The sequence below is a fragment of the Nannobrachium achirus genome (assembly GCF_963921795.1).
Source record: "Nannobrachium achirus genome assembly, chromosome: 9".
NCBI classification, from domain to species: domain Eukaryota; kingdom Metazoa; phylum Chordata; class Actinopteri; order Myctophiformes; family Myctophidae; genus Nannobrachium; species Nannobrachium achirus.
This window is the reverse complement of record NC_137818.1, coordinates 59,416,778-59,429,202: the sequence shown is the minus strand read 5'-3', so window position 1 is coordinate 59,429,202 and position 12,425 is coordinate 59,416,778. Positions and strand designations below refer to the sequence as shown.

General features: G+C 45.0%; 1 protein-coding gene across 2 annotated transcripts in view; it reads left to right on the top strand.

Annotated features, from left to right (window-relative positions):
• The window catches only part of LOC308291910 (segment polarity protein dishevelled homolog DVL-1-like), a 93,351-nt gene that overhangs the window by 39,777 nt on the left and 41,149 nt on the right, over positions 1 to 12,425 (top strand). The window lies entirely within an intron of this gene.

The following is a 12,425-nucleotide window of genomic DNA, read 5'->3' as shown; positions in this document are numbered from 1 at the left end:
GATCTGCCAATTTAGCTATTTTTGAATTTGAATCCTGAGAAGTAATGAGGTTTTCCACCCGAAAGAGACAATATTTATAATAGATGCAATGTAGAATTTGAAATGGCATCTTCATTGAGTTACTGAGGTAGGTTATATAACGCACATTTTGCAGTTAGAGAGGAAAATAGTCAGAATATAGAATATGCAGAATTGAAATGGGAGAATACATTTGCAACCGAATATGTGCAGAATATACATTCATGCAGCAGAAATATGAGAATAAGCTACTGTCTACATACCGTATTGCAAATATTAGTAAATATGTGGTGGGAAGGGCACATAGCACGTGTGCTCTGTTTGTCAGCAAGGGCTTACAGGTTAAGCCCTATTTGAACTTTGCCTATTCGTACATAGAGATGCTATACGTTGTGAGTGAGCTTTTTTGAGATACAAAAAAACAGAAACGTACACAAATATTGAACTATATATTGAACTAATAAGCGTGAGACGTTGTGAGCTTGCAGATCGGCTATTTTTGGCAAAGAGCTTTCGTGTAGAGGGGAAAAAGAGCAGATTAGTTAGTACAGAGTGAAAGGTCAAGTTTATTAAGTATTGACGGTTCAAGTGTCTAAATATCTGAAAACACAAATTGACATGAATCGACCGATGATCGCGCTGTCAAACGACGAAACTACATGGAATCTATGAACAGGTTGTGGGGGTCCCTGCTTCATCTCTCTCTCAACTAAGGGAGTCCTTCGCCTGAAAACGTTGAAGACCCCTTATTTAAATAAACGTGACCCCGGGCAGTTTGGGTCACGGAACGGAGACATTTTCCTCATTAAGAACTCGCAGACTCTTAACATCTCAACAGAATAAGATTATTAGAGATTCCCTCTTGCTCTTAGTCGAGGAGAATGGCCTCCCCGAAGCTAAATATAGCTGGAAGGGCCTGGGGGTGGTGGGGGTGGGGGTGGGGGTGTTGCCGTTGCAGCAGTAGCCAGTGGCGTCAGTTCAGAAAAAGCTAAGGTATGGCAACATGGCTGATGTCTTGCAAGCGCGCCTTCGCGCACGTGCGAGACACCAGTCATGTTGCCATACCTTAGCAACATGATACATTTATTTTAAGAAGTACATTTTATTTGTTTCCCCCCTGTTTCTACGGTTTCTTGGGCTGGATATGGCAGTCTGGAACGGTTGTTCAAGTGCAGCTAAACTTGGCATGTTAGTAAACGTGCCACAAATAACAATAATGCATTGCACTTGTGCAGCTGACCTGCGGAACCTGGGAATACACCATTTTGTCAAGATGGGGAGAATACAAGTGTGGAGAATATAATTATAATACCTTGTTAAAGTAACCATTATGTAACATTTTGCATTTGCAGTTATTTTACTGTAATTTAACAACATAACAACCAGCACAGATAGAAAAAGAGACATTCATGGATTTATATTTTAAAAGTAACTTTTATTTCCCCCCCCCCCCTGGACCCAGGGTATGGCAGCTGCATACCCCTGCCATACCCAATTGACGCCCCTGGCAGTAGCAGCAGCCGCAGCCGCAGCAGCAGAACAGCAAATACAGCTGGGACTCTATATTGAGAACATGCAATCTGTCATGTCTCAGGGTATCTCTTTATCCACTGGTTGACGTGTGGGTTCAGTTTTTTTTTTTTTTTGCCCTCTGCGGGGTTGCTCCCTGCTGCTTTGACTGTCAGCCGGCCTGATGATTTTATTGTTCCCCCCCAGTCACCACCACCACCACCACGCTCATAACCCATTTAGAACGGGTACACATTTTGTGTATCATTATTTTACGATTTAACCAGTGAAAAATAGCAGATATACAAGCTCACAGCGCGGCACCGAGTGCCGCGCTGCGAGCTTGTAGATCTGCTATTTTTGAAAAAAACGTGAATATTAGAATTTTGGACCCGATTCTATAAGTGTCTTTTGAATCCTTCTAAGACTTTTTGAAAAACCTATGTTTCTATGTCAGCAATCTGGCCAGCCATCGTCAAAGAAAAGGTCCTTTTCACTTAAATGGAGCTCAGTTAGTCTGTTCTTGAGAGACTACTATGTCAGTGGTTCTCAAACCTTTTTCATGTGAAGGACCCCCAAAATGATATGTATTTGGCCACGGACCCCCATCTCAAAATATCTAGTTCCAGGGACCACCCAGAAGCAAAATTTGAGTTACAAACGTTCGCTTATGAAAATACATATATTCAAAGATTTGCACACATTTTCACGACGAGTGCCGCGCTGCGAGCTTGTATATCTGCTATTTTTCACTGGTTAAAGCATTCAATAATTTTAGGCCTAAATGGGTTTTAATACTCACTATAGCCGTGCCTGCTGCCACCTTGTGGCGCAAAAAGGGGGGAAAAAAACAAAACAAAGATAGCGTTTCTGTCATGGCTCCCTCCCCCCTCCGCCTCATGTCTAGGGATGGGACGATAAGTGATATTATCGTTTATCGTGATAAAAAACACTCACGATAATCGTATCGTGGAGATTTAAATTTATCGCGATATCGTCCTCCGTCATGCACTGGGATCAATTCACCTTTTATTTGCCGAGCTGCATATCCGGTACCACTTAACCCCTCCATATTTGGTAAAAGGTACTTTACTAGATCGGCTATTTTCAGCAAATAGGTTGGTTGTGGAGGTAAAAAAAATCACACCCGTGTGAAGTGGAGCTTCACACGGGTGTGTGTGTGTGTGTGTGTGTGTGTGTGTGTGTGTGTGTGTGTGTGTGTGTGTGTGTGTGTGTGTGTGTGTGTGTGTGTGTGTGTGTGTGTGTGTGTGTGTGTGTGTGTGTGTGTGTGTAGATCATGTGTACCGATTTTTGTGACATTTGAAGAAAATATGTAGGAAAAGGAGCAAAAAGTGTGTTTTGGAGAAAATTCAAGATGGCGGAAAATCTATCCTGGTGCAAATGGGCGTGGCCTATATGGGGAGATGCGTCTTGACCCAAGGAATCCAGGGAAAAAAGAATTGTAATTTTCCGATCTACGGTTCAAGAGTTACGGGGCAAAACGTAAAGTGGGCCGTTATAGCGCCACCATGAGGCCGAGTGATGTAATTATTTTTCGATTCATTCTTAAAATCATTATGAATCTCCTCTCCGAGGTTTGAAACTGTAGCTCCTATGGTTTACGAGAGAAAAATACTTGAAAGTGATTTCTTGCATTGTCCCATTATAAGTCAATGGGGACAATTAAGCGTCGTTTTTTGCCGATTACGTCGGCATGGTAAGGCGGATCGGAACGAAAGGTAATAGAACACCATTCCCGGCCGAGCCGCACATTTTGATGTATATATTGCGCGAGTGGCGTAAATGGTGCGGCACTAGTTACGCGCCGAAGTCAGGCTGAGTCAGGCTACATACACACACACACACAGACACACAGACACACAGACCCACACAGCCACGTATAGGGAGCCTGTGTTTCACACAGCTCCAAAAAGAGCTGACCAAGTACCATGTGATAGGTCAAGTTTACAAAGTATATTATACATATCCGGTACCACTTAAACCCTCTATAATTGGTAAAAGGTACTTTTGTAGATCGGCTATTTTCGGCAAATAAGTTGGTTGTGGAGGTAAAAAAAAAGAGCTGACCAAGTACCATGTGATAGGTCAAGTTTACTCTATAATTGGTAAAAGGTACTTACTTATAATATACAGTACATACTTGATACAGTCTTTTTTTCACACTATCAAATGTCTTTTTGGCAAATGTTCCACCCCAGGATAATGGATTTTGATTATCGCGATACTATCGTAAATCGCGATTTCTTTCGTCACAACGATCGTGATATGACATTTTCATATCGTCCCATCCCTCCCTACTCATGTCACTACCCCCCCACCCCACTCCCCCTCCTTCCCTCGTTCTCTCACTCTCCCTTTCTCTGTCTCTCTTCCACAGAGGCGTCAATTTGGGTATGGCAAGCTATGGCAGCTGCCATAAAATGTACTTTTCGTCGTGCTTGTTGCCAAGGTACGGCAACATGACTGGGCGCGCGCGTGCAAGACACCAGTCATGTTGCCATACCTTTAGCTTTTGCTGAACTGACGCCACTGCTCCTCCAGCCAGCCAGACAGGCAGGCTTTTCTCTCCCCTGGAGAAACGGCACGGTGAATTCCCCTGTTTTGCAAAAAAAGAAAAAAACGGCCCCTCCGCCTCTGTCTTCTTGGCAGAAACGAAACGAATCCCCCTTCCACCCCCCTCTCTCTTGTAAAATAGCCTGGAATATTATTACCACTTTATTTCCACCCCCTCCTGCTTCTTCATTCACCTATTTGATGTGTTCCCGTCGGCCGGCGTGAATGGCCGCGGCATTTGACGAGCAGCCGCACAAGAGGTGTTAGTTTTCGGGGGGCTGAGAAATGGACAGAATTGATGTGCTAGCTGCTGCCGCCGCCGCTGCTGTTGCTGCTGCTGCTCGGTTTAATCCGGATTAGCGGACATTAAAAGCACCCATCTCCATTTCCCAGGAGGGAGGGGGTGGGTGGGAGACTGGCAGCTGTGTGTTTGTGTGTGCGTGCGTGCGTGTGTGTGTGTGTGTGTGTGTGTGTGTGTGTGTGTGTGTGTGTGTGCGTGTGTGTGTGTGCGCAGAGGTGTAAAGTAACAAAGTACATTTACTTAAGTAACGTACTTAAATGCAATTTTGAGGTATTTACTTTAATTTCCATATATTTCTTTTACTTCTACTCCACTACATCTCGGATCCAAATATTGTACTTTTACTCCACTGCATTTATTTGAAAACTTGAGTTATTAGTTACTTTGCAGATAATATTATAAAACACCCTAACCCTGTTTTATACCTTGGCTATTTGAAAATAGCCCATCTACAAGCGACGTGTCGCGCTGTGAGCTTGTAGATCTGCTATTTTCAAACATTTTGTACTTTAACTTTTGATAGTCTAAGTACATTTTGACGTCAACACTTTCATACTTTTACTCTAGCACATTTTGAATTCCGGACTTCTACTCATAACAGAGTATTTCTACATTGCAGTATTGATACCTTTACTTAAGGATAATACTTTTTCCACCACTGTGTGTTTGTTTGTGCACATGTGTGTGTGCACATGTGTGTGTGTGTGTGCGTGCGTGCGTTGCGTGCGTGCGTGCGTGCGTGTGCGCGCGCGTGGCGCGCGTGCAAGTATACGGGTGTCGTTTGTTCACAGCTGCGGCCGCGCCGCCACCCGGCTAATCTCCCCCCAGGATCAGTAAGACCCCCTGTGTGGCAAGGACTGCTGCTATTGACTGACTGACAGAAAGACAGAAAGACAGAGACGGACAGACGGACACGTCAGCCACCGTCACGCAAGCTTTCCACCAAACCACACAACGAGCAACGAGCAAAAAATAACAAAAGCCCTCCCCCCAACCCCTCTCAAACCCACGTGCGCTCTTCTTCTTTCATGAGCGTCCGCCGAACACAACGTGCTTTTTATAGCATGCGGAATTTGCATGCATGCACTGACCTGCTGCCGCTGCCGGAGAGCGAGAGCAAGACGTCACTGTCGGGCAGAAACCTCGTATCTCCGAGTTTTCAAATTTGTAAATTGTTTAGCAAAGCAAAGCCCTGCTTCATCAGACAAGGCCGTCGCACAAAAGTAGTGAAAACAGCCGATCTACAAGCACACAACGCCTCGCGGTGCGAGGCGTTGTGTGCTTGTAGATCGGCTGTTTTCACTCGTTTTTCTAAATGGTAAATACAAAACGAACGGTTTTGGACATACAAGGTTTCCACCCCGACAACGACGAAGAGCAGGAGCAGCAGCCGGGGAGGGAAGCCCAGGTGCACGCATTATTAAGCACTCTCCGTCGCAGGGACGCGTCAACATGCGCCGCCGAGCGCCCCAGCTCCCGCCGAGCGAACACGACAGACGCTGCAGCACGCCAACCCACCTTCTGGTGTTTTGCATTTGTATCGATCATCCTCGCTTTGGGGGTGTTGGGGGGGGTGGGAGGGATTCCCTTAGCCGTCTCCCTTCATCTCTTAAGCCCGGCTTACTTCGTGGTGTGATGATGAATAGCGGAAATGCGCGATTTGCTGTGCAAGCTCACGACGTGTCGCAATGCGCCGCGTCGCGAGCTTGTAAATCGAAAACGTATTCTAGTGATGCACCGGTGGGGACATTTTGGGGCTGAAATTTTGGGCCGATATAATAGATGATTAAAATGAAAATATGGCCGATTGCTGATGTCGTTTTTTAGTTTGTTTATTACTTTTTTGTTGTCATTCTTTCCCCTTTTATTTTATTATTCTAAGTAACTGTTTTAAAGTCTTTCAGCCCCTCATCAGACTTATCTTTTAATGAGCACATAATTCAATCATATAGTAGGTTTATGAAGCACCAGATGTACTTCGGCCACTGGCATCGGTGTAGGTCGCACTGCAAGCTTGTAGATCTGCTATTTTTTGAGAAAGCGTGAAAATGTCTTTGAATATTTCAAATCCTTCTAAGGTGTTCCCTTAAAAAAATACATACATTCAAAGATTTGCACACATTTTCACGACCGTTTCAAAAATAGCAGATCTACGAGCTCGCAGCGCGGCACTCGGTGCCGCGCTGTGAGCTTGTATATCTGCTGTTTTTCAATAGTTTAAGTATAGAATAATTAAGGCCCTTCCACCTTGGGCCCTAGTAACTCAGTCCCACTCCCCCCCCCCCCCCCCTCCCTTGTGACGCCCCTGTTAACACATGTAGGAGACATGTAACCTGCGTGTCTCATCCTGTCCCTGGGCCCTCCGTGTTTACGTTGGTTTGAGTATGTATGGTATGAGTACAGAATGAGCTTTGTATGTGCAAACGAGTCTGTGCATGGGTGTGTGTGTGTGTGTATGTGTCCTGACATTACAGTAGGCCAGGGGTCTTCAACGTTTTCAGGCCAGGGACCCCTTAGTTAATAGAGAGATGAAGCAGGGCCAGGGACCCCCCACAACCTTTCCATAGATTCCATATTCATTGTTTGACAGCACGATCATCATTTTGGATTCATGTCGATTTGTGATACTTAATAAACGTGACCTTTCACTCTGTACTTAGTCTGCTCTTTTTTCCCCTCTACACCAAACCTCTTTGTCGAAAATAGCCGATCTACAAGCTCACAACGCCTCGCGCTGTGTAGATCGGCTATTTTTGGGTAAAGTTCTCAGAATATGGATGCTATAGGGTTCATGTGGTTAATATAGTGTAAAAAGGAGAACAACGTTTCTATCACACAAAGATTTGGAGGACCCCCTGTAATAACTCTGAGGACCCCCTAGGGGTCCCGGACCCCCCGTTGAAGTCCCATGCAGTAGGCCACATGTTTGTGGAGTCAGTTGATTGGAGACGCATGTCTAATTAGGGACAAAATTGTTTGCTTGTTTCTTACTGCAGCGTCATAAGGTTTAGAATCACACGTGTACCTGTTAGGGTTAAGTTTAAGGGTTAGGCTTAGGTCGGTATACTGAATGAATGTAATGGTCGGGACGATTCATTTTCTCTCAAATAATTGCGATTAATGATTTAATTGTGTTTTCGTCTTTGACAATTACATTTCTGTTTGGCTTTTAGGCTTTGAAGTTGCACATGGTAGATATGACACATACTGGTAACCTAAAGAGAGAAACCTAGCCTAGCCTAGGGCAGAGAACACATGTGAGACAGGAGCTGGATTCAAACTGTGGTCCTGGAGACTCCCAAGGAGCATGTGGTCAGTGGCAGTGAGCTAGCTGGCTGAACCACCAGACCCCCCCCAATAAATCAATATCAATCTGGGGGACTATTTTTCGGCCACACCATCCATCCATCCATCTTCAACCGCTTATCCGGAATCGGGTCGCGGGGGTAACAGTTCCAACTGAGACCTCCAGATTTCCTTATCCTGAGCAACTTCCTCTACTCCCTCAGGGAGTATACCGAGGCTTTCCCAAGCCAGTTTGGAGATATAATCTCTCCATCTGGTCTTTGGCCTGCCACGGGGTCTCCTCCCAGTGGGACGCGCATCAAGGACCTTCCTAGGAAGGCACTCGGGGGGCATCCGTACTAGATGCCTTAACCACCTAAGCTGACTCCTTTCCAAGTGTAGGAGCAGCGGTTCTACTCCAAGTCTCTCTCGGGTGACTGAACTTCTTACCCTATCTCTAAGGGAGATACCAGCCACCCGTCTGAGGAAACCCATTTCGGTCGCTTGCACCCGCGACCTTATACTTTCGGTCATGACCCACACTTCATGACCATAGGTGAGAGTAGGAACGAAGATTGCTCGGTAGACAGAGTAATCACAGTGCGATTTAGCGACTGCAAAACCGCTCCTGCTGCTCCGATTCTCCGGCTGATCTCCTTCTCCGTCTTCCCCTTTCTCACACTTTTCACATTAATCCACACTTGAAAAATGCATGAAAACGCAACTAGTAACCTACGGTAACTTAGTTTGACCAAAGACCAAGTAAGTTGAATATTCTCTCAATCAAGGTTCAAGTCCCTGCCTGCTGGTTTTCATTGATATTGCAGTGGCTTCCTTTAAAACGTGACAATCCACAATGTTCTTTGTTATAAAATAGACGGCAGCAATGTCGCGTGAACCGCAATCAATAGGCTCAGGATCTACAAGCTCACAAAGCGTCGCGATGCGACACGTTGTGAGCTTGTAGATCGGCTATTTTCAAACGGCCTAGGTATAAAATCGGGCTAAAGTGGTGAATGTATGTTTTATAATATTATAATTTATATCTGCAAAGTAACTAGTAACTAAAGTTTTCAAATAAATGTAGTGGAGTAAAAGTACAATATTTGGATCCGAGATGTAGTGGAGTAGAAGTAAAAGTATTGGAAATTGGAAAGTAAAGCACAAATAACTCAAAAGTGTACTTAAGTACAGTACTTAAGTAAATGTACTTAGTTACTTTACACCACTGTAAATACATATGAATGTAAGACAAAGTTTGCAAAACGAACATGTGTGCATGCGTGCGCGCGCATGTGTGTGTGTGTGTGTGTGTGTGTGTGTGTGTGTGTGTGTGTGTGTGTGTGTGTGTGTGTGTGTGTGTGTGTGTGTGTGTGTGTGTGTGTGCTCACGTAATCCATGCATGCATGCGCGTGTGCTTGGGGGTGTTTACACGTGTGATTGATTGTTTGTGCAGGTGTTTAAGGTGTGTGTGTCTAGCCTCCCCACGCCTTAAGCGCGTGTGACAAGACAGTGTTGTGTTCTCACCCGCCTCGGGTTTCTCCGGGTGCCCGGTGGACTTGTCCGTCCCTTAGCCCCAGCGTCTGGTGGCCATCACGGCCGTCCCTTAGCCCTAGCGCCTGGGGCAACAGCCTATCTGATTGAATAACAGTCTGCCCCAGGGCCCCTGTAGAAACCCCCCCCCCACCGCCGCTGCCCCTCGCCCCCCTCGTGCGTCGGCCCCCTGCTCGTTGCTCAACCCCACACCTGATCTAGCACTTCAGACTTGTTATGTCTGTTGTCAGGGGCGTCACAAGGTGGAGGGGGGGAGGGGGGACTGAGTTACTAGGGCCCAAGGTGGAGGGGGCCCTCATTATTTAGCTATTGAAAAATAGAAGATATATAAAAGCTCGCAGCGCGGCACTCGGTTTTGAAAAGTCGTGAAAATGCGCACAAATCTTTGAATATATGTCATTTGTAACTCAAATTTTGCTTCTGGGGGGTCCCTGGAACTAAATATTTTGAGATGGGGGTCCGTGGACAAATACATATAATTTTGGGGGTCCTTCACGTGAAATAGTTTGCGCACCACTGACATAGAAACATAGTTTTTTTTTTTTCAAAAAAAACCTTAGAAGGATTTGAAATATTCAAAGACTTGCACACATTTTCACGATTTTTCTGCCGCACTGTGAGCTTGTATATCTGCTATTTTTCAATAGTTAAAGTACCCAGGGCCCAGAATTTGGTGCGACACCCTTGACTCTCACACTTGACTCTCTCTCTCTCTCTCTCTCTCTCTCTCTCTCTCTCTCTCTCTCTCTCTCTGTATGTCTCTCCATCATGCTACAGGCACCATCTGGGCTTTCAATAGGGCTCATTAATGCTCGCGTTGTACAGAATGGCTTCCTCTCGGGGTATCTGGTCATTAATGACACTTAGTGAGAAACACATCACATATCGCTGCAACAATGAGGTGGCTCCTCTCTGGCCAGGGGGGCTGAATTTGAAGCAGCGTTGTTTGTGTTATAATAATATGAGTTGGTTTCTCCTCCGAGGCTGTGCCCAGCAAACCAGACAAAATATACAGTAGCACTGAGGCAGAGGTAGAACACTGCTGCTGATTCAAGCGTGTTGAAATGAGGTTAATTACGGAATTAATTATAACGTGTTTGTGTGTGCGTGCAGGGGTGTCGCGCCAAATTCTGGGCCCTGGGTACTAACTAACCCTTTAACTATTGAAACATAGCAGATAGGGATGTCACGATACCAGAAAGTTAGTAGTCGATGCCAATACCATTGAAATTCCACGATTCTCGATACCATTTCGATACCACGATAAAAATAAAAAATAAACCCCATGTAGTTCAACATACACTCCTTTATTAGAAGTGAACAACAAACAACAATACTGTATGCTTAAACAGAAGTTGCATGTAGCTTTAAATGATTAAAATAAAATAATGTGCATGTAGCCTTAAAAAATGTATCATTAAAAAAATAAAAGTGTTGGCTGTGTGTGTGTTGCTGCTGCTGGCTTTGCTCTGGCCTGTCCTCCCTGTCAAAGTCTCCTCTGGCTGATACTGTGAAAAGAACATTAAGATTTCAGTTAGTAGGTGTAGCTAAGTGACTGACTACAGCAACAATATGAAAACAGCATAGGCTGTAATAACACAAACACACAAACACACAAACACACACACACACACACACACACACACACACACACACACAGTGCAAGCAGTCATTTAATGACGTGGTGAAACCCTTTTTAGTGATATTTATTACAAATCATAGCCCATTACAACCGCGCGCGTGCACACACACACACACACACACACACACACACACACACACACACACACACACACACACACACAACCGCACGCACACACACACACACATAATCCTAGCGTAAAAAAAAAAGTCTAGAAGAACATTGGCCAAACATCAATGCCAGCCTTCTCAAACAAAGAACAACGTATGTATTATTCCAGCGTTGTTTAACGTTACGTTGGGCGATTCAGTAAATTAGCTGTCTTGTAACTTTATGTAACTTTATGCGGGACAGACGGGGGCTGCTCTCCGTGACGAGGCTGGACACAACGTTAACGTTACTTTGCCAGGCAGCTCATTTACTGTGTGGGCTCACCATGGTAACGTTATTAGATATGGGCAACAATGATAACACGTGAATTCAAATGCACTCACCTTGAATTCTTTGTACAAGTCTGGATGTCGGTCTTTTAGATGTTTCGCTGGTTGGATGTGTTCCCCCCCCCCCCTTTCGTCTGGAAACGGTTACGGGCGGCGGGCCGGCATACAGGTTTTTGACGATCAACTATTAATCCCTGCTCATCCTCGAATGCGAAGTACTATAGGCGACTTTTGGTTAGTTTTTCTTCTCAACTATGGAGGGGAGGGCAGCTGTCGCTGCTTGTTGGAGACGACGCGATGCAGATGCGTGTGCCGCCGCCATGTTGCATGTTGTTGTTTTTCTCCTTGAAGCGTGGTAGTCCACTTAACGTTATCACAGCATCAGACCCTGCTGTGAGGGTTGTGCGTGTGTCTCCGACTGCCTGCTGTGAGGGTTGCCAGATAACCGCTCATTTACAGCCCAAAAATAACACAAAAGAAGCGGCCAGATCTGGCGTCTCGGTACCAACGGTACTTCGGTACTACCGTACTTGTAGAAAAGTCAGTACCGTACCGTACCGTCACATTTGGCATCGAGTTGGTACCGAAGTATCGGTTCTGGTGACAAGCCTAATAGCAGATATACAAGCTCGCAGCGTGGCACCGAGTCCCGCGCTGCGAGCTTGTGCATCTGCTATTTTTGAAAAATCGTGAAAATAGTCTTTGAATATTTCAAATCCTTCTAAGGTTTTTTGAAAAACCTATGTTTCTGTCAGTGGTGCTCAAACCTTTTCATATGAAAGACCCTCAAAATGATATGTATTTGGCCACGGACCCCCATCTCAAAATGTTTAGTTCCAGGGACCCCCCAGAAGCAAAATTTTAGTTAGAAATGTTTGCTGGCTGTCTCAAGTATGTCCTTGTTATGTGTACACAAAAAAAACACAAAAAAACAAATACAAATATTGAAAGAGAAATGTTCGCTTATAAAATACATATATTTATTCAAAGATTTGCACCCATTTTCATGACTTTTCAAAAATTGCAGATCTACAAGCTCGCAGCGCGGCACTCGTCGCCGCGCTGTGAGCTTGTATATCTGCTATTTTTCAATAGCTAAATA